The sequence below is a fragment of the Kogia breviceps genome, chromosome 8 (assembly GCF_026419965.1).
Source record: "Kogia breviceps isolate mKogBre1 chromosome 8, mKogBre1 haplotype 1, whole genome shotgun sequence".
NCBI lineage: Eukaryota > Metazoa > Chordata > Mammalia > Artiodactyla > Physeteridae > Kogia > Kogia breviceps.
The window spans coordinates 89,196,163-89,218,106 of record NC_081317.1 but is presented as its reverse complement, the minus strand read 5'-3'; the positions used below and the strand labels follow the sequence as shown (position 1 = coordinate 89,218,106).

The 21,944-nt window shown below is 45.8% G+C and overlaps 1 protein-coding gene and 1 pseudogene across 2 annotated transcripts in view; both read left to right on the top strand.

The window, feature by feature from the left end:
- The first annotated feature begins 4,945 nt into the window (after positions 1 to 4,945).
- The window catches only part of GNE (glucosamine (UDP-N-acetyl)-2-epimerase/N-acetylmannosamine kinase), a 73,031-nt gene continuing 56,032 nt past the window's right edge, over positions 4,946 to 21,944 (top strand). The window contains exons 1-2 of one of the 2 annotated variants that reach the window (XM_067039694.1): positions 4,946 to 5,099; positions 8,970 to 9,155. The gene's annotated coding sequence lies outside the window, so the exon portion shown is untranslated. Of the gene's footprint in view, positions 5,100 to 6,486; positions 6,662 to 8,969; positions 9,156 to 21,944 lie in introns of those variants that run through there. The other variant, XM_067039695.1, reaches the window with a different exon arrangement.
- On the top strand, positions 16,251 to 17,516 carry LOC131760846 (pro-neuregulin-1, membrane-bound isoform pseudogene; annotated as a pseudogene).

Sequence of the window (21,944 nt, the reverse complement as noted above, 5' to 3'; positions counted from 1 at the left end):
TAATTGAAGACAGAAGAAATAACTTTAAAAAATTGTATACAAAGCTGGGACGAAATGAGAGAGTTGCATTGACATATATACACTATAAAATGGAAAATAGTTAGCAAGTGGGAAGCAGCTGCATAGCACAGGGAGGTCAGCTCAGTGCTTTGTGACCACCTAGAGGGGTGGGATAGGGAGGGTGGGAGGGAGACGCAAGAGAGAGGAGATATGGGGATGTATGTATATGTATAGCTGACTCACTTTGTTATACAGCAGAAACTAACACATCATTGTAAAGCAATTATACTCCAATAAAGATGTTAAAAATAATTGTAGACAAGTTAAAAAATATGACACAAAAGGTGTTCCAAGGCAGTACATGATGAATTGTTCAACAAACCATTTTGTGAAATTTGGCAAATTTCAGGGTCTGTTATTTTTGTGTGTGTGTGTTTTTGAGAAGCATTTCTTCCTTTTTTTTTTTTTGGATTTATTTATTTATTTACTTGGCTGCATTGGATCTTAGTTGTGGCACATGGAATCTTTCATTGCAGCATGCAGGCTTCTCTCTAGTTGTGGCACGCAGGGTCTAGAATGTACAGTCTCAGTAGTTGCCGCACATAGGCTCTCTAGTCCTGGCACGCACAGGCTCTAGAGTGCATGGGCTCCAGAGCTTGTGGGCTCAGTAGTTGCGGCGCTCAGGCTCAGTTGCCCCACGGTCTGTGGGATCTTAGTTCCCTGACCAGGGATCGAACCCATGTCCCCTGCATTAGAGGGCAGATGCTTTTTCTTAAAATTTTATTTATGTATTTTATTTTTGGCTGCGTTTGGTCTTCATTGCTGCGTGCAGGCTTTCTCTAGTTCTGGTGAGCAGGGGCTACCTTCATTGCGGTGTGCAGGCTTCTCATTGCAGTGGCTTCTCTTATTGTGGAGCACAGGCTCTAGACATGTGGGCTTCAGTAGTTGTGGTGCATGGGCTCAGTAGTTGTGGCTCACAGGCTCTAGAGCACAGGCTCAGTAGTTGTGGCTCACTGGCTTAGTTGCTCCGCAGCATATGGGATCTTCCCAGACCAGGGCTCAAACCCATGTCCTCTGCATTGGCAGATGGATTCTTAACCACTGAGCCACCAGGGAAGTCCCTCAGGGTCTGTTAATTATCTCTCGGGCTTGGGTTGAGGGTTTGCAAGGGCAAAGTTGGAGAGCAGTCTGGGAAGCCAGTTGGAGCAGTTTGTGGTGCTACATATACAGCTAGCCCTTGAGCTACAGAACACAGGAACAAAATGGTTAATGTTGGAACTGGCTGCCTCAGCACCCTCACCCTAATCTGCATCATGGCTCAGGGAGAGGAGAATTCCTGTAATCAGAGACTGGGAGGGAGGCACTGGCTATAACAGGGGCCTGGTCCCATGATTCAGGGTGAGAAAATTCCAAAGCCTCCCTCCTAGATCACGGTCTAATTGTAGAGGTATCACTGAGGAAAACTGTTCAAGATTTGGAAATGGACAAGAGAGATTACTAGGTTTCCTTTCAGTGGAATGCTTATCATTGCCTGCTGGAATCTCTGTCATTTTCTGATTCTACAGGTTTATGCAAATTGTTTCTTATCGACCAGGCTATTTTCCATCTCTGGAGGAGTTGAAGTACATTTGTAAAATAGTTTATAGTAATGCAAAAGGTTCTTGTCCTTAGCAATGCAAGTGAATTTTGTCTGGTGAAGATACAACTGATTTCTGCTCCGTAGAAAAGGTAACCCCAAACATTACATTTTATTGCGTGAGAATATTAACCAGTTTTGCGTGTATTAGCAAAACAATTTTATCTTTTGTCATTGCCTCTCTGTTCCTCAAATTCTCCTTTGAAACAGTCTTAACATCTTACCGGTGCCTTCATTAATTAATGATACCCACTAACTAATCTTTGACTCGTTCATTTTATAACTGTGTAACCGTTATATTTTTACATTAAAAAAAAATCATACTTTAACACTGTTAACTCCTGCAGGTTTTCCAGCATCTAGGTTAATCAGAAGAAAGGAATTGCTACAATTTCCATTACTGAGCCAAAAGTAATTTCCAGAAATTCTAACTGTGGTGCTCGTTGGCAATTCTTCAAGAATCCTAAATGGAGTTCTCCGACAGATGCTTTATGAGAATTTAGAAAGAAAAAGGAAAAAACATTTACTATTATATTGCCAATTACTGTGCTAGGTGATTTACATATATTATCTCAACCCTTGGGAAATTTTCGAAATAGGTATTATTGTTCTAATTTTGCAGGTGAGTAAACAGGAAATATTTGATTAAGTACGGTAGCACCTATCTGCAGATCAAGTCACATAAGTGGAAAATTACAGTAATGGTTCATGAACCCTGGCAGTTAAAAGGGCACATGGTAAATAAGGGTATAAAATTCAATAAAGATGTGAGTGAAAGGATAACCAGCAAGACTAAAGTCCAAAACAAGAAAAACTGGTTCCAGTGCTTGGGCCAGAGCTCTTAATTACATGCATACAGCTTGAAGCCTTCTTTAGATATCCTGTTTCTTTAGACCTCATTTAACAACAGACCTGCCCACACACCCACCCTCTGCCATCTGCCCTCCTTCCTGAGAAGACAGAGTGAATTTAGGGACCACTTCAGCTCCTGCCTTCCTACATCACTCTCAAAGGGATGAGTTATCCACTCCCACAAGGCAGCCCCACTGACCATGGGGCTGATGGAGATGAAGCAGCTTCTTAGAAAGATTGGATCCACATATTCACTGTATCTGTGATATTTTCTCTCTGAACAAGATCTGATGCAAAATGGCATAATGCTAAAATTTTAAACCTGGGTTGTTATATTCTTCTCTAATTGCCTCTTATATTTCATACAAATTAAATTTATCGTTAGGAAGAAAAGGGGGCTTCCCTGGTGGCGCAGTGGTTGAGAGTCCACCTGCCGATGCAGGGGACACGGGTTCGTGCCCCGGTCCGGGAAGATCCCACATGCAGCGGAGTGGCTGGGCCCGTGAGCCATGGCCGCTGGGCCTGCGCGTCCGGAGCCTGTGCTCGGCAATGGGAGAGGCCACAACAGTGAGAGGCCCGCGTACCGCAAAAAAAAAAAAAAAAAAAAAGAAGAAGTAAAGGAAAATCTGGAGGGAAAAAGGTTTAACTTATTTGTTTTGATTTTGAGCCATGCTCTAACAGCAGAAACAGAGGCAGAGGGAGAGCAGGGACGGTGCCAGGTGCGCTTAACAAGCCCTGGGGATCTGGTGCTGCCCCCGCTGCTCCCAGACCACTGGCTCTTCTCATCCATGTCTGGCCTGCTGGTCAATAGCCCTTTTTGTCTTCTACTTGACAGATGCCTCCTGCTTTTGGACACCGTCTCTTAGGAAGTACAGGACAGTTCCTGGAGATCCTTCAAGAATAAGATCTGCTGCTTTAGGCCACAAGAGTCTCTTCAGGCCTCATCTCCTCCTCTGGCTCTCGGGTCCTGACTGCAGGTCTCCCTCCACTCTACCATCCGTCTTTTCTATTCCTCCCCTCTGTGTCTGCATGCTTTATTTTATATTCTCATAAATGTGTCCCCCATCTCACACACACGCACACGTACACAGCCCAGACCAGTGTGTTAGGGGTTCTGCAACTTATTTACAAATGTTTGTTGGTAAAAAACACAGCCTGGGGCTTCCTGCCCAGTTATGCCTGACGCTAACTCACCCCCTCTGCCTCTGGAAGCTGCTGTTGTAATCGTAATCAGGTAGGTGGGAGACACCTGTTTCTACTCCCTCATCACATTCCGGTGCGTCTGCCCAAGGAGTTTGAAGGAGCTTGGGCTTCCCCAGCAGCACTTGAGCACAGTTCTGGGAAAGCACCCTTCGTTCCTCCCTGGGGCGCCTATTTCCTGAACAGTGGAGAGCTCTCTACCGGCTGCATTCAGAACCCGCTGATGTTTAAAACAGGTATGTCATTGCCTGATAAAAGGAGCATCTATCTGTAAGGGCCTCCAGGTCTGTGCAGCGTGGGTGGTTGAGGGAGCCTGAAGCAGCAGCAGGGAGTGGGCCCTGCTACCCTCCGTCCCTGGAGCACTTCCCGGGGCCTCTATTTTCCCGTCACCATTACCGGAGGAGCCTCAGGTCACCCTGACACAGTCTGGTGTCTCAGGAGCCCTGCCTTCTCCCTATGCTCCATCCACAGGTGTTTAAGGTGAAAGGTTGACTTCACCCTCACCTGGCGCCCAGGTTGCCTTCTCGTCCATAGTCTATGATGATAAGCTGTGACTGACGCCCCTCTGACCCAGGCGCCCAGGTCTGCACTTGGCCCTGGCAGCTCACCGGTTGGCTCCCTGTCAGCAGAGGGCAGGACGGCGGGTCTGTCGCGCCCCGTTCTTTAGGAATCTCCTCGTTCTTCTGGGCTGCCTGACTCCCGGGCTCACGTCACGCCTCCTTTCTGAAACCCTGAGCTGTTCCCACCGGCCTTCCCAGAAGCCTGGTCATGAGGCTTCGGCCATTTCTATTTTTAGTTCTGGGCTCCAAGAAGGAAGGACAGCCAAGCACAGCAGCCTTTCTCTCGTGGAGGCCGAGGGCCCGACGCAGGGTGGAAGGGCAGGGGGCACAGACGGGGCTGCTGCAGGAGAGGACGAGGGTGGGGAGACAGGAGGGCCTTTGTCCTGCGGGGAGGAGGAGATGGGTCTGGGAACCTTGAGATGGGGCAGCACGTGCCGGCGGCCAGGGAGGGTCCACGCGCCCCAGCCTGCTGGGGTCCATGAGGGGCCTGGGAAGGTCACTGCCGACTCTTAGGAGAGCCATTTCAGGAGGGTGGTGGGGCCTGAGGACAGACCGGGGAAAGTCAGGAACGGGCAGGTGGCGGGCAGACAGAGACCCTAAGTGTACCCCATTCTCCCAGCATGCTGTCGTGAGGAAGGAGAGGCACAGCACTGACACGTGAGGGGCACGTAACAGGGAGAACTGGTCTGCACGGGTTGTGTTTGGTTTTGCCGTAGAGAAACATGCTGGTACTCAGAGAGGAAGCCCTTGGAGAAAGGTACACACTGAAAAGGTATTGACAAAGCCGAGTCCCCAGATCACGCTGGAGGTAGGAGGCATTGCAAGAGGGCAGGCAGTGTGTGGAACCCCAGGTACGTCTCTGATGGGCGCAGGTAAAGCTGGGCTGGGGCTCTTGGCTCAGCCGAAAGGTGGCCTCTCCTACACTATCCCCAAATCTGAGTCTTGCCATCTTATTGGGGCCTGGTCCTGAAGCCCAGGGCAGCCTTGTAAGAAGAATGTGGAGCCCTGAGGAAAAGGAAGAGGGGGAGTGTGGCTAGCTGGCCAGTCACTGTGAGGTCCTGAGCCCATTTACTCATGCAGCTGCCTGGAAAGAGGAAACAAAGGGAGAGAAAACACACACACACACACACACACACACACACACACACACACACACGATGGATAAACCCACAAACCAGGCATGAGTCAATTTTTCTTTCAGTCACCTATAAGGAAGAATCAGATGGAAAGCAAGAAGACACCCAGGGTCTAAAATAGATCCAGGGCTTCCCGGGTGGCGCAGTGGCTGAGAATCCTCCTGCCGATGCAGGGGACATGGGTTCATGCCCCGGTCCGGGAAGATCCCACATGCCGCGGAGCGGCTGGGCCCGTGAGCCATGGCCGCTGAGCATGCGTGTCCGGAGCCTGTGTTCCGCAACGGGAGAGGCCACAACAGTGAGAGGCCCACGTACTGCAAAAAAAAAAAAAAAGTAAAATAGATCCAACGCCCTTTCTTACCTCCCTCCCATTGCATGGGGGCAAATGCAGAGCAGAAGAAAGCCTCTGACTCAAGGCCTGGGGTTTAGTGCGCCCCAACTAGGTACCTTGGTAAACACTTTCCAGAGCTTCCTAACCAGTGCGACTGACCCTCTCAGCCCTGGGAATGAGTGGCGTCTGGAGTCAACTGCCTTGCCTGGGTGCTCAGAGCCTAGAGCTGTGCCAGGCTGTTAGCACAAAAAAAGGCACTCTAACACCTGCTGAATGAATGACTACCTGAACGTATTCATCTATTGCATATTAGAAAAAAAGATGTATAACTAGCTTGTTAACCCTACTGAGATCATAAAAGGCACTCTTGAATGAGTGACTAAGTGTATTTACTGTGCATTAGAAAAAAAAAATATAGGGCTTCCCTGGTGGCGAGGGGTTAAGCATCTACCTGCCAATGCAGGGGACATGGGTTCAAGCCCTGGTCCGGGAAGATCCTACATGCTGCAGAGGAACTAAGCCCGTGCGCCACAACTACTGAGCCTGCACTCTAGAGCCCGCGAGCCACAACTGAGCGCGTGCACCACAACTCCTGAAGCTCGTGTGCTGCAACTACTGAGCCCACGTGCTGCAACTACTGAAGCCCACGCACCTAGAGCCTGTGCTCTGCAACAAGAGAAGCCACCACAATGAGATGCCCGTGCACCGCAACAAAGAGCAGCCCCTGCTCACCACAACTAGAGAAAGCCTGAGAGCAGCAATGAAGACCCAATGAAGCCAAAAAAAAAAAAAAAAAGTGGGGGGAGCACTGGCTTTCCCTCTGCTCTCTGCCACGTGAAGGTACCACAAGAAGTGGAGATGTCCATAGTCTGCACCTTGAAAGAGAGCCCTCATCAGAACTTCAGCATGCTGCCACCCTGATCTTGGACATTCAGTCTCCAGAACTGTGAGAAATAAATTTCTGTTGTTTATAAACTACTATATTTTATGGTAGTGCTTTGGTAGTTTGTTACAGCAGCTCAAACAGACTAAGGAATCCCAGGTCCCAAATGGCAAGTTGGGTCAAATCTCCTCTATTTTTGTCATCCCTTTTAACCTGTCAACACCCCAGAGCATACTCCAGATTTCAGCCTAGAGAGGGAGAATACAAGTCAGGCTCCCCTGATCACTGTCTCCCCGCCCCACTCCCATCTTCCTCCCGCCATCCAATGGGGCTGCAAGAAGTGGGCTTATTCTCTCTCACATGAATTTCCCCTGCCTCATCTCTTTGCTGTGCTGGCATTTGACCTCTCCCCATCTCTGGGGTCACAATGGCAGATGCAGTGGAGGAAGACAGGAGAGAGTGAGTCTGGAGGTATTTTAAATTTTTATTTTAGGTGTTGTTGCATTCTACCTTTCGAAAATCTTGGTATCACACTTTGGCAGTGGCCAGGGGTTCCCAGTTTGGTAGGGAGGCTGGGGTGGTAGTAAGGTTCTTCCCCTAGCCCAGAGGTGTTTCTACTTGCTTCCCCAGTGGACTTCCCTGAATTTTTATTAGGTTAGTTCCAAGTACTCAAATGTCTTTGTGGTTCTTGTGAATGGGATTTCTTTTTCCGGTTATATTTTCTTATTCATTATTACTAGGAATTTTGTATCTAGTCACCTCAGTAACCTCTCATTCATTATAATAGTTATTTTAGTTGATCCTCTTGGGATAGCTAGGTAGACAACCACATAATCTACAAATAATAATAGCTTTAATTCTTACTTTCCAATATTTATATGTCACATATTTTTCTTGTTGCACTGGTTACAACCTTCAACGCAGTGTGAATAGTGGTGGCAATAGCATGAGAGGTTTTTTGTTTCACCATCACATGTGAGGCTTGCTACAGATTTTGGTAGTTGTACTTTAATGAGTTAAGGAAGTTTCCAGATATCCTACATGACAAAAAGAGCTTTTGTCTTGGTTTTTGTTTTTGTTTTTAAATTAGAAATGGGTGAAGCAAACGCTTTTTCAAAATCTAATTTATTTAGTTTTTCTTTTTTGTTAATATAACAGATTATATAAAAAGACTTTTAAAGTTGGATCATCGTCACAGTCCAGAGACAAACATTATTTGGTCATTTAGGTATTATTCTTTTCATACATAGTTAGATTTTATTTACCAATATTTTATTTAGGATTCTTTAAATCAATTTCAGATTTTGGTTTGTGCCAGCCTGTGCTAGTTCAGTAAATGTGTTAGCCTGTGCTAGGCTATATGTTCTCCATTCTGTTCATTAGTTTTTTAAAACGGCAGTATAGCATGTTCTCTTCCTAAAAACGGATTACTTTTTTTTTTTTTTTTTTGGCCAAGAGGCTTGTGGGATCTAAGTTCCCCCATCAGGGATTGAACCCCGGCCCCCGCAGTGAAAGCACCAAGTCCTAACAACTGGAACACCAGGGAATTCCCAAAAATGGATTACTCTTTTTTTTTTTAACTTTTTATTTTATATTGGGGTATACTTGATTAATAATGTTGTGATAGTTTCAGGTATACAGCAAAGTGATTCAGTTATACACATTACATGTATCTATTCTTTTTCAAATTCTTTTCCCATTTAGGTTGTTACATAATATTGAGCAGAGTTCCCTGTGCTATACAGTAGAAAATGGATCACTTTTAATTTTAGCTTTCCTTAAGTAGAATGTAACGTTATGTGGTAGAAAAGGCTAGAATGGTGATGTGTTCAAATGAACATATACCAATGAAATCAAAATAAGCAGATTATCAGCCTATATCCCTTGCCACCAATCTGGCTGTGGGGTCCCTGAGCACCAAACGTATAAGTTTCCTCCTTTATAAAATGTAGCAACAGGTTTCTATCCTAATGTAGCTTAAATAAAGTGCAACAATATTGATTTTTTTCTTCAATCTCATGAAACTAAGGGTTCTAAGTATGTTGAGGCCTGTGACTATTAAAGAACATTAAATCCTCTAGTTTAATCTCTTTTACTTCTTTCCTCTAAGTAGCATATCAATAAATGTTTTAAATGAACCTGTGTGAAAACAATGTGAAAAAGACTATTGAGATTTTGATTGTAGATTTTTGTTTCTACCTTCAAGAAACTCAGAAGAAAATAATTTTTCTAGTGGAAAATAAAATTATCAGGTAGAATTGTGTATCAAAAACAGGAAAGTAACACTCAGACACTGACTGTCCTACTTTCAAGCTACTGTCCAGAAATACAGGAAGAGTTTAGTCACCTTTTTTTTTTCCTTCCTTTTCAGAGAGCCGGGGCTCAAGATTTAGTCTGGAAATCAGATGACTATTTATCACTGCACTGTGGCAGTTAAACCAAGAGAACAAATAGCTGCCCTCCTCATTGATTCAAACAACACCAGGTACAGAGCTTGTGCCACAGGACGGAAATCAATGTGTATCCTCACCAAGTGTTGTGCTTCCCAGGTCCTCATGTAAGTAACTTAGCAATTCAGTAGACCTTTATCATTGAAATTGCAATCAGGAAAAAAGGAGAAAATGACAAGGAGTAAGAGGAAAGCTTTGGTTTTAAATCTGTCACATCTGCCATTTAAAAAAAAAAATTTATTTATTTTATTTGTATATTTTTGGCTGGACTTGGTCTTTGTTGCTGCCCGCGGGCTTTCTCTAGTTGTGGCAACTGGGGTCTACTCTTCCCTGTGGTGCACGGGCTTCTCATTGTGATGGCCTCTCTTGTTGTGGAGCACAGGCTCTAGGCGCGCGGGCCTCAGTAGTTGTGGCATAAGGGCTCAGTAGTTGTGGCTTGCAGGCTCTAGAGCGCAGGCTCAGCAGCCGTGACGCACGGGCCTAGCTGCTCCGCGGCATGTGGGATCTTCCTGGACCAGGGCTCAAACCCATGTCCCCTGCATTGGCAGATGGATTCTTAACCACTGTGACACCAGGGAAGTCCCTGACATTTTTTTCTAATGTCATTTTTTTTTTTACTGCTAACTAACCCTTGGTAGTCATTCTCTGGCTGCTATTTGTTTCTCAGTGACACTTTCACCACATAAAGAGGGTTAGCTTTTACTTTTTGAATCTTCTGCTTCATAAGTGTAGTTTATTTCCAGAAGTGCAGTGTTTACTGCAACTATTTTTATTTTTTCCTTTGCTTCTGAAACATACAGAGCTGCCTGGCTTGGAGTACTTTTTCTCCCAGCTATTTACCTATTGACTTACTACATTGGTGAGGGGAGTGCATTTATTTTGAGTTAATTAGTATCTAAGTCAAATTAAATGGAAATTACCATGTTTATCAATATATAAATATGTCATCTAGTGTATTATATTATAACAGAGCTTATTTAGCCTAAAATTTTTATTGAGGCATATGGAAATCCAGATGTTTTAGGAAATCATCATTACATTTCAATTTGGTGATTTTTTAAACATTTATTTATTTTATGTATTTATTTTTGGCTGCATTGGGTCTTTGTTGCTGGCGCGCGGGCTTTCCTCTAGTTGCTGAGAGCGGGGGCTACTCTTTGTTGCGATGCTCAGCCTTCTCATTGCGGTGGCTTCTCTTGTTGAGGAGCTGGGGCTCTAGGCACGCAGGCATCAGTAGTTGTGGCACGTGGGCTCAGTAGTTGTGGCTTGCAGGCTCTAGAACGCAGGCTCAGTAGTTGTGGTGCACAGGCTTAGTTGCTCCGCAGCATATGGGATCTTCCCCGACCAGGGCTCGAACCCGTGTCCCCTGCACTGGCAGGCGGATTCTTAACCACTGCGCCATCAGGGAAGCCTGGTGATTTTTTAAAAAGATGTCTATATGTATTCAATTTTTAAATTATTTATAGTTAAGGAATTGGCTGATAAGCACTTTTCAATCAAATGATGTCATTCTTGCACTTATTTTCAACACAGTCTACTTCTAGTTACTAATGCCTAATTTCAATTTGTCTTCTTCAAAGAGAACTTATTATTTTTATTTTTTAGTAGCACTTGTACTTCATTTAAATTCAGGGTCAGATTTTCTGAGCTTCTAGTTGTAACTTCTTCGGGTTTTTTTCCTCATGTCGTCAGTGAAGTGTAAGAAATGGTTGTCTCTAGTTACAAAGGTAATAGTTGCTCTGACTCCCTTTTTTCAAGTGACTGATTTTTTTAAAAATGCACCTTGAAATTACCATTTTATCCATCTGCCTAATGTTTGGTGGTTCTCCAACCATATCAACTCTGAAATACTCTGTGCGGCCTTAACATTACCTTCCAAGGTACTCTCCCACTTAATAATCCAACCATTTTTCCCAATATTTCTCAACAAAACTTCTCCCACCAGGCTAGTCTCACTCCCTTTTTGTTATCTTCAACCACACTGTGTTCTCATCTAGGAAAATACTCATTTAAAATGTAAAATAGGCAGGATTTCCTGGCAGACTGAGTTTGAAAGGGAAGGGAGGAGAAGTCAGGGATGGCTCACAGGTTACTGGGAGGGTGACAATACCATCACTAATACAGAAGAGAAAGAAGAGGAAAATTCACTGTGGCAAGTTGATTTGAAATGCCCGTGGAACACATCTGAATAAAGGTGTCCTAAAAAGAGCTGGATATTTGGGTTTGGACTGAGAAGACTGGGCTAGACATTTCAGATTTAGAAATAATATTAATGGCTGTTTGTTAAGCCATGCAAGTGGATGAGGTCACACTAAGTGTGTACTAAAATGAGACAAAGGGAAGGCTAAATAGGGAATCCTAGGAAACATTAACTTTTAAGTGGGCGTTTGGGGAAGTATAGCAGCCAGAGAGGTTGGAGGTAGGCGGGAAATCGGGAGATATCATGAAGCCCAGGAAAAAGAAAGTTTTGGGCTTCCCTGGTGGCGCAGTGGTTAAGAATCCGCCTGCCAATGCAGGGGACACGGGTTCGAGCCCTGGTCCAGGAAGATCCCACATGCCACGGAGCAGCTAAGCCTGTGCGCCACAACTACTGAAGCCTGCACACTTAGAGCCTGTGAGCCACAACTAATGAGCCCACATGCCACAACTACTGAAACCGACATGCCTAGGGTCCGTGCTCCGCAACAAGAGAAGCCCACGCACCGCAACAAAGAGTTGCCCCCGCTCACTGCAACTAGAGAAAGCCTGCACGCGGCAATGAAGACCCAACGCAGCCAAAAATAAGTAAATTAATTTTTTTAAAAAAGAGAAAGTTTTAAGAATAAAGCAGTGGCCAAAATTGTAAAGAAGGGGTTGAGAGCATAGAAGCTGAAGGGCAGAAAAGATTATGTGCATGAGCAGTTGGATGAAGTGAGCTGGAAAAGGGGGAACGTGGCCAGGAAACACCACGGAATGTTTAACATAAAGTGCAGTAAACTGAAGTCCCTGAGCTTCCACAGAACTTCACTCTCTATGAAATTAAATTGAGTAATGTCTAAGAGTCTGATTGTCTAAGACTTAGATAACTACTATACGTAAAATAGTATAAAAAGAGTTCTGCACTGGCCAAGAGTAAAAGTATAACAAACTGGGAGCCAGGAACATTATAAAAATCTGGTGAAACAGGTAGGACAGAAAATGTAGTTGGATGCCTTCGGCTAAGAGTGAGCAGGTATTTCAAGACAGATGTACATTTTATTGAGTGAGTTGTACCTACCACAAGTCTGTCTCTCCAACCCATATCTGTCTCCAGGTCCCCAATCTCATGCAAATGTCCTTTAGAGGCTACAAATTCAACATATCCAAATCAGGTCTCATTGTCTTCTCACCTACTCCAGCCCACCCCCAACCTGCTTCTCCTCTATTTCAGGCAATAGCACTGGAGCCACCTCTGTCATCAAGTTCTGTCCATTCTTTCTCCACCTCCTTTTTTTTTTTTTTTTTTTTTTTTTGCGTTATGCGGGCCTCTCACTGTCGTGGCCTCTCCCGTTGCGGAGCACAGGCTCCGGACGCGCAGGCTCAGCGGCTATGGCTCAAGGGCCCAGCCGCTCCGCGGCACGTGGGATCCTCCCGGGCTGGGGCACGAACCCCTGTCCCCTGCATCGGCAGGCAGACTCTCAACCAGTGCGCCACCAGGGAAGCCCAGTTTCCACCTCCTTTTGATTCCATCCTCTTGTTTTTCATTCCTACCACCACAGCTGCCACTGGATCCAGGTCCTGAAATAGTATTCCTAACTGGCCTACCTTCTTCTAGTCTTTCCTCCTCTTTCCAGTCCATCTCCCACAACTCTAATAAAGCAAATCTGATCACGTCCCTCCACTGGTTAAAATCTCCCAATGCCAGCGAGGAGAAAGAAGGTCTGACCTCCTTAGCATGACATCATGCAAGGCCCCTGCCAACCTGGCCTTGACCCCTCACCTTTGCTGCATTGCAGTGACCTTCTGCCTCCACACATCTGTCTTAGAACACCACGAAGTTTCTCCTTGTTCTTCAACTCACCTGCTCCTTTACACTTGATTCACTCTAAAGCCTGAGCAAGTCTTGTGCTACTACGATCATAAGTTTGGGTGCTGGAGGAGGGCAGACGGGAGAAGTTCAATATAAATGATTTGGACCAGCCACAGAGAAAAGAATAGGGGTAGCGGTGCCTCTCTGATGAGAGATGTGATCCCCCCATTGAACTCAGTGCTTAGTAGACTATATTTCTTAAATAAATCACAATTTAAGGGAGACAAGTATACCTAATAGAGCTAACTGCAAGGAATTTATGATCTGATGAGAGAAATAAGACATATAGAATGATGTAACTAATGTGATTGATTTTTTCCCATTCATTATAAAACATCGGATTCATTGCTTTACACTCATAAACATACACAGACATTCAAAGATACCAGATAATTAATAATAAGTGTGAAATAAGTAGTCAAGACAATTCCTACAGGAATTTAGAGGAGGAAGCGGTTACTTCGGGATACAGTGCTCATATAACATTTCACAACAGACATAGGACTTGTAGCCTGAGTAGGGTGTACGTAGCAGGAGGAATAGCCTTCTAATTGTTGCAAATGACACAAACAGAGGCAGAGGAGGATGTGTTCACGGCAGAGAGATCTGGGTAGGGGACTAATGTTGGTAAGGACAGGAAGACGTCAGGGTGTGATTGTGGTGTCCCTTCGATGCCCAACTCGATCCCCTAGGCATACTTGCATACTTTACCTATCAGGGAATGGGAACCACTGAAGTTGGTTTCTTTTGTTTTTGTTTTCACTGTGCTGCACGTCATGTGGGACCTTAGTTCTCCACCAGGGATGAACCCAGGCCCCTGCAGCAGAAGCGTGGAGTCTTAACCACTGGACACAATGAACGCAGTCTTTTAAGGAGATTAATCAGGCAATAGTGTGCAGGACAGATTAGAAAAGCAAGGGAATGCAGGCCAGAAGAACAAGTAGAAGCAGTTATCTAGGTCTGAGATGCCATAGATTTTGATTCTAAGACTATTGACATGACAGATTTTTGTAATAAAAAACTCACATTAAACGTATACACTGATTATAAAATAAATCTTTATTTTTAGGTATGTAAAATTACAAAAATGTAGGCATCTTAGAATTAAGGAAATAGATGAAGATCTGAACTAAGGTGGTGATGGTGGGAATGAGAAGGGAAGAGTAGATGTAACAAGAAAAAACAAATCTTGAAGAATTTGAGAATTTGGATGTTAAAAGTCAGAGAGAGAACATTAAAATATGACTCCATTGTTTTGAGTCTGAATGAAAGTGCCAAGTTGGTACCCTTAAAAGAAATGGGGAAGCCAAGAGGTAAAAAAACCAAACGAAATTTTATGTATTGAGTTGGAGGTGAGGAAATATCTGATAGACAGTTGGAGATATGGGCTTAGAACTAGGAAGAAAGATGAGGCTAGATCTTTCTAGATAATAGATCTTGGATCTATTATCCAAGGAATTAGCTACACACAAGTTGGAATGGAAGGTCTGAGAGTGAATGACATTCTGAAAGGTCAAGCACGCAGAGGACAGGGGCAGAGGTGTAACTGCAAGCGAGTACCCACATTTTGGGACAGGAAGCAGGGTAAGGAAGAAAAACAGAAATGATCTGAAAGGTTGAATTAGATTCATTCCGTAGTAGGGGCATGAAAGCCACGAGAAGAGGGAGGTTGAAGCCTTATATTCATGCTTAGGATTTATGGGTGTTCATCATGTGAATTTGGGTGTGCCTTAAGCCTTCACACTGGTGTGAAGAAGCCCACTGCAGTACTCCAAAGCAATGTTCGCTTGGGCCCCCACCTTCATCCTTAGCTGGATGCTGACTACTAACTGTGGGCTATTCCTCAGCTCCAGGAGTTCTGGACCAGTACCTTGGCTGGTTCCTCAGCCTTTGTCAAGCAATCATGAAATTTCTCCAAAGGCTTGTTGCTAGTATCACGTGCAGTTAATCTCAGCCAGATCCTATAAAGTCCAAAAGAACATACTTCCCACCTAGCTCTTTAATGAGCAGTTATTTAAGAATGTAATTTTGTTGACCCAACTTTTTATAACAGAGTCAAAGTTAAAGGCAAACTAGTTTTTAGCACTTTACCAGTTCAGCTGGAATAGCTGTGCCAGTTAAACTTTCTGAACCCCTATTAGTCAGGGATGACTTAGTTCTCTCTGGCTTACCTCATTTCCCTAGCAGACAGATAAGAAATATAATTATTTATTGGTTTAAAATGTGATACTTTCATAGCCCATAAAAATACATTTAAAAATTGTCCAATGAAGGGCAGTATTTCACAGAAACAAACACATAGTCATTGAATATTTTTGTATTTTTCTTCTATAATTGGGAGAGCTAGCACAGGTATGTCTTACCATCACAGGAGCTCTAAAAAGCTGATTGGCTGACATGATTAGTAATTGGGGATATGAATTGTGATATATGATCCCAAAATACAAATTTCAAAAAGGCTTCTCTTGTCATGAGTATCTTAATCAGGACGTTTGTAAGCATATCTTTCAATCTCATGCTCTTACAAACTTGAAGTTGACCCATACAGTTTAGATTGTTACTGAATTATTTTCAGCTAGTGTAAACTTAATCCTCACATGCCTTTTCTCAAGAGGAACAGAAGTGCTTTCCTCTCTGTGTAGCGAAGCCTCATCAGTGTAACAGGAGCAATTCTCTCTCTTGTGGGGAAGTGCCCATATGACTTGGTTAGGCTGTAAACCATCTGGCTTATGCAGTGATATCTGGTTTGTAAGATGTGCCTTACCTCTTTATATGCTCAAGAGACTGGCCATTAAACATGTTGTGGCTGGAGAGTCCGAACCGACAGCCAGGAGCCCGCACGCACCTCGCACCCTGAGATGGCGACGCGCCCCGCTCCAGGAGGACCGGTCACCGGCCCCGCGCCCCGGCCCCGCCGCTGCCGCTGCTGTGGACCGCGGCCGTGGCGCCGGCGGGCGGCCGAGGAGGTGGCTCCCGCGGGGGCCTCCGTGTGCTAGGCGTCCCCGCCCAGCGTGGGCTCGGTGCCAGGAGCTGGCTCAGCGCGCCGCGGTGGTGATGGAGGGAAATGCACACCCGCCGCGGCGGCAGCAGGGCGGGCAGCAGGGGGGGGCACTCGACAGGAAGCGGGCGGCGGGCGAGGCAGGGGCGCGGGGAGGCGAGCGCCAGCCGCCAGCCGTGGGCCCGGGACCGTGCCCTTCTGGCCCACGGGCCCCGCGCCCAGCGCCGCCGAGCCCGGAGACGAGGCGCCCTATCTGGTGAAGGTGCACCAGGTGTGGGCGGTGCAAGCCGGGAGCTTGAAGGACTCGCTGCTCAGCGTGCGCCTGGGCGCCTGGGGCCACCCCGCGTTCCCCTCCTGCGGGCGGCTCAAGGAGGACAGCAGGTACATCTTCTTCGTGGAGCCCGATGCCAACAGCAGCGGCAGCGCGCCGGCCGTCTTCCGAGCATCCTTTCCCCCTCTCGAGACGGGCCGGAACCTCAAGAAGGAGGTCTGCCGGGTGCTGTGCAAGCGGTGCGCCTTGCCTCCCCGTTTGGAAGAGATGAAAAGTCAGGAGTCTGCAGCAGATTCGAAACTAGCGCTTCGGTGCGAGACCAGTTCTGAATACTCCTCTCTCAAATTCAAATGGTTCAAGAATGGGAATGAATTAAACCTAAAGAACGAACCACAAAACATCAAGATACAAAAAAAGGCCAGGGAAGCGAGAACTTCGCATTAACAAAGCATCACTGGCTGATTCTGGGGAATGTATGTGCAAAGCGATCAGCAAGTTAGGAAATGACAGTGCCTCTGCCAATATCACCGTTGTGGACTCAAATGAGATCATCACTGGCATGCCAGCCTCAACAGACAACGTGTGTGTTTCAGAGTCTCCCATTAGAATATTAGTATCAACAGAAGGAGCAAATACTTCTTCATCCACATCTACATCTACCACTGGGACAAGCCATCTTGTTAAGCGTTCCAGAAGGAGAAAACTTTCTGTGTGAATTTAGGCAAGTGCTTGATGGTGAAAGACCTTTCAAACCCCTCAAGATACTTGTGCAAGTGCCCAAATGAGTTTACTGGTGATCCCTGACAAAACTACGTAATGGCCAGCTTCTACAGTACATCCACTCCCTTCCTGTCTCTGCCTGAATAGGAGCATGCTCAGTCGGTGCTACTTTCTTGTTGCTGCATCTTCCCTCAGATTTCACCTAGAGCTAGATGTGTTTTACCAGGTCTAACATTGACTGCCTCTGCCTGTCACATGAGAACATTAACGAAAGCAATTGTATTACTTCCTCTGTTCATGCCTAGTTGGCTCTGAGATACTCATAGGTGTGTGAGGCTCTGATGTTTCTGAAATTTATCTTGAATAATGTGAAACAAAATGATAGTCTATATCATACAGTACAATGATAATAAAGGCATTTAAAAGTCTCACTTTTATTGATAAAATAATATCATTCCACTGGACAGTCCATCTTCTTTATAAAATGACCCCATCCTGAAAAGGATGTTTGCTAAGTTGCGACCAGTACACACTTGAAATGATGGTAAGTTCATTTCAGTTCAGAATGTGTTATTTCTAACAAATAAACAGAATAAAAAGAAAAAAATAAAAATAAAAATGTTGTGGCTGAGATATAGAGTGGTGCTAGGGGAACAGCTAAGGGAAGGATATTTATTAAACTGAAATATCCAGCTTAATATGGTGACTAATTACTCAGTTTTTTCCATCTATTGATTTCTTCATCATATGGGCTAAGAGCAGGAATGGCAAGTTCATGGCACCATCCCTGCCTCTCTTCCACACACACTCCCACTCCCACCAAAAAAAAAAAAAAAAAAGCCCGCATGGCAGACACCACAATACTCTTTTCCATTGAACTCAGCCTCAGAGTCATTTTCCATAGTTCTCCAGGCAGCCACTACCAGTTGGTTCGAGTGGGGAATTGAAATTATGAGGTTGGGGGTTCTTGTGGCTTACAGTTTTGGTGTTAGTACCTTCTGATGACAAGGAACAGGGAACCTTAAGAAAAAGATGATTTATTTTAAGGATACACAGAGTTTGGAGTCAGAGAGTTGTTCAGGATTCAAGGCAAGTCAGAGACTGGATTCTCGCCCTATGGTCTACCTGTTCAACCTCTCATAACATATCTGTGTCTCTGTTTTTAATGTGCCCCCATTTCCCAACTGGCCAATCCTCTTTGTATTCCACAGTCTAAATGCTTCAGAGAGCTAATTTAACATGCTTTGTTAATTACCATTATGTCTATTACTAATTGTAGCCTTGGTGCCAGGTTTTGTCATGGGTCATGAATAGGCAGCCCTTGGGTAGGCAGCCCATGGATACTGGTAAAGTTTTCTTTATCTTAGTGGTAGTTATCCAGGTGTGTTCACTTCATGAAAATGCAAAGTTCAACACGTGCTTATTATGTGCAAGTTTCTTTGTTATATTTTAATTAGTTTATTTTTCTAAAAATAGTTGTGGCAAACTGATCTCATTTTCTTTTTTGAAGGCTTTATCAAACTAGTACATCAGGAGAATGTCATAGACATATATGTTCATCTTAAAGAAGACATCTTTTAAAATTTCCTAAGACTGTTATGTGCAGTTCAGAGAGATGTGGGCTGGATAGTAAAAGAGTTATGTGAATTCTTAACTAGTGGAACAACTTACCCAAAAATTGACAATCCAGATCAACCTGAAGATAGGTTTCTGTCATAATGTGTGAGGGTTCTGTTTAGTATAGAAAGGAAATACAGGCCAAGCACGTGGGATCAAGGGCTGGGCTCTTCTGCTTAATAGCTGTTTGACCTTAGGGAACATTTCCTTCTGTGCCTCAGTCTTTCTATCTATAAAATGGGAGTGACAGAGTCTACATCTTAAGATGGTTTAGAGTACTGAGTGAACATAAATAGTGTTCAGAAAAGTAGGCCACTAATATGCAGGTAGAATTTGTAGAGTGGCAGAGTACTTTATAATTAAATCACCAAGTTAAAGAGCAAAATAAGTCCCTGTTAGAAGAAATGTCCCCAAAGTGGCCAGATGAACATCTGTCAGGGATGCTGTAAAGAGGTCTCTTCCTTTAATGAGAAGGTTGGATTAGATGATCTCTCAAGGTCAAGGATTCTTTGTCAGTCTAATTGTGCCCTAAATACTTGCAGTTATAATTCTGCTTATGGAGTAATTCTATAGAATTACCTGCAAAGAGGAGATAGGGTCACCCATAACAAAATGGGCATGCTTTGGAAACATCTGAGAACCTGGAAAGCCAGTAGTTCATCTTTCCAATGTTGGGTGAAAACATGAGAAAGATACATAGCCACAACCTAGAGAAAAACACCGACCTGCAAAACCGAAGAAAGAAACAGAGATTCGGCTGCTTTGTTCTTTAAAACAAACACCTGCCTTTACACATCATCTGAAATATACATTAGGCCCAATAGAAATATACACCTTCAGTAATCTGCCAATAATATCAAGGTAACTGCCTTGCTTTGTTTGCAAGAAATTGTTTGCTAATTTTAAAAAAATCTGATTTTACTGTACTACAAAGCCATCAGTACTTTGTGTGTGTGTGTGTGTGTGTGTGGTTCGCAGGCCTCTCACTGTTGTGGCCTCTCCCGTTGAGGGGCACAGGCTCAGCGGCCCAGCCTCTATGCAGCATGTGGGATCCTCCTGGACTAGGGCACGAACCAGTGTCCCCTGCATCGGCAGGCAGACTCTCAACCACTGCGCCACCAGGGAAGACCCCATCAGTATTTTTTTTTGCAGCGTGTAGACCCCTCAGATTAAAGCCAAAGGCAATCAAACTAAATGAACAAAACTTAATGACTTGAGGAGTGGCCAAGATGGTGGAGCAGGAAGACCCTGAGGTCACCTCCTCCCAGAGGCGCAACAAAATTGCAACTATTTATAGACAAAGTATCCATGAGAGCAAACTGAAGACTAGCAAAAAAAGTCTTCTAAGAGCTGACAGTTACAAAGAAGGAACAACATGAGAAGGGGAGAAGGGACAGAGATGCAATTAGTCAAGACTCATGCCCCCCAGGTAGGTGACACATGAATGGGAGGATAATTACAATTGCAGAAGTTATCCGGCAAAAGCGAGGGGTCCAAACCCCACACTGGGCTTCTCATCCCAGGGATCGTGCACTGGGGAGACAAGCCCCTGGAACATTTGGCTTTGAAGGCCAGTGTAGGGAGACCGAGAGGTCTGTGGGAAATAGAGACCCCACTCTTAAACAGCACACACAAAATCTCCCACCTCCAAGACCCAGGGCAGAAGCAGTAATTTGAAAGGAGGCTGAATCAAACCCCCTTGTTGATCTTGGAGAGCCTCCTGAAGAGGCAGAAGACAACTGAAATTCACCCTGGGGACATAGATGCCAGCAGCCGCCATTTTGGGGAGTTCAACCCGCCAGGAGGACACTGGCACTGGCAAGCACCACTTTGGAATCCTCCCTCTAGCTTATTAGTGCTGGAACCTACCTGCCCACCAGCCAGTCAGCACCCTCCTAGGATGCCCCAGGCCAGGTGTCCCAGATGGGTAGGGACACGACCTCACCCACCAGCAGAAAGGACCCCCTGAGGCCCAAGCCCTGCCCCAGGACACACCCTCACCTACCAGATGGCCCAAGACCCAGCCCCACCCAACTAGTGGGCCTACACCAGCTCTGGAACCTCCAGCCCCTCAGTCAGACACCCCAGGACCCAGCTCCACCAGTGGGCTGACACTAACCTTGGGAAGAGGCCTCACCCACCAGTGGGAGGACACCAGCCCCATGAACACCAAGACCCTGCAGCCAGCTGTGTCAGGACCCGGTGCATTCACCAGCAAGCTAACACCAACTCCAGGAGCACCAGGGCCCTGGCCCTGCCCACCTGCTGGCCAGCACCAAATCTGCACCCCCTGGCCCCCACAGCCAGAGACCCTAGGGCCCAGCTCCACCCATTAGTGGGCTAGCAGTAGCCCCAGGACCTGGCCTTGCCCACTAGTGGATCAGCATCAGCCCTGGGACCCCCCTGGGCCCAAACCCCACCCACCAGTGGGCTGACCAAACCCCAGGACCACACAGACCCACTGCCAGCCATGTCAAGACCACACCAACCCATTAGCAGGCCAGCGCCACTCCAGGATGCCCTGGATCATGGCCCTGCCCAATGGGAGGCCAAAAGCAGCTCCAGGACACTTTGGGCCCCTCAGCCATCCATGTTAGGATCCAGCCCCACCTAACAGTGAGCCATCACCAGCTCTGGGTCACCTGGGACCCTCAGCCAGCCATATCAAGAAGCAGCCCCACCCACCAGTGTCCCACACCAGCCCCAGGACACTCCTGGGCCATGGCCCCGCCCATCAGTAGGCCAACACTAGCCCAGCATTCAGCCACGCTGGGACCGAGCTCCACCCACCAATGGGCTAGCCCTATCACTGGGACCCCCAGGCAGGATCTGTAGACAGTTGCCTCATGACCTGGGCCTGCCCACTAGTGAGCTGGCACCAGGACCAGGACACCCTGGCTGTGCAGCCAGCCATGCCAAGACCCAGCCTGAACAAAACAGAGCCTTACAACCAACTGGAATGAAGACCAGCAACACCTACCAGCACGCCCATGGTAGTCGGCCAACCACAACAGAAGGTCCCAAGCAGCCCACATAAGAGGACACCCCTAAAGCAAGTAGCTCTGGTAACCACAGGAGAGTTTGCTGCCAGGACCCATAGGATGTGTCCTGCATAAGGCCGCTTCTCCAAGATTGGGAAACATAACCAACCAACTAAATACATAGAAATAAAAACAGGAAATTAGACAAAATGAGGCAACAGAGAAATATATTCCAAATAAAGGAATAGAAAAAAAACCTCC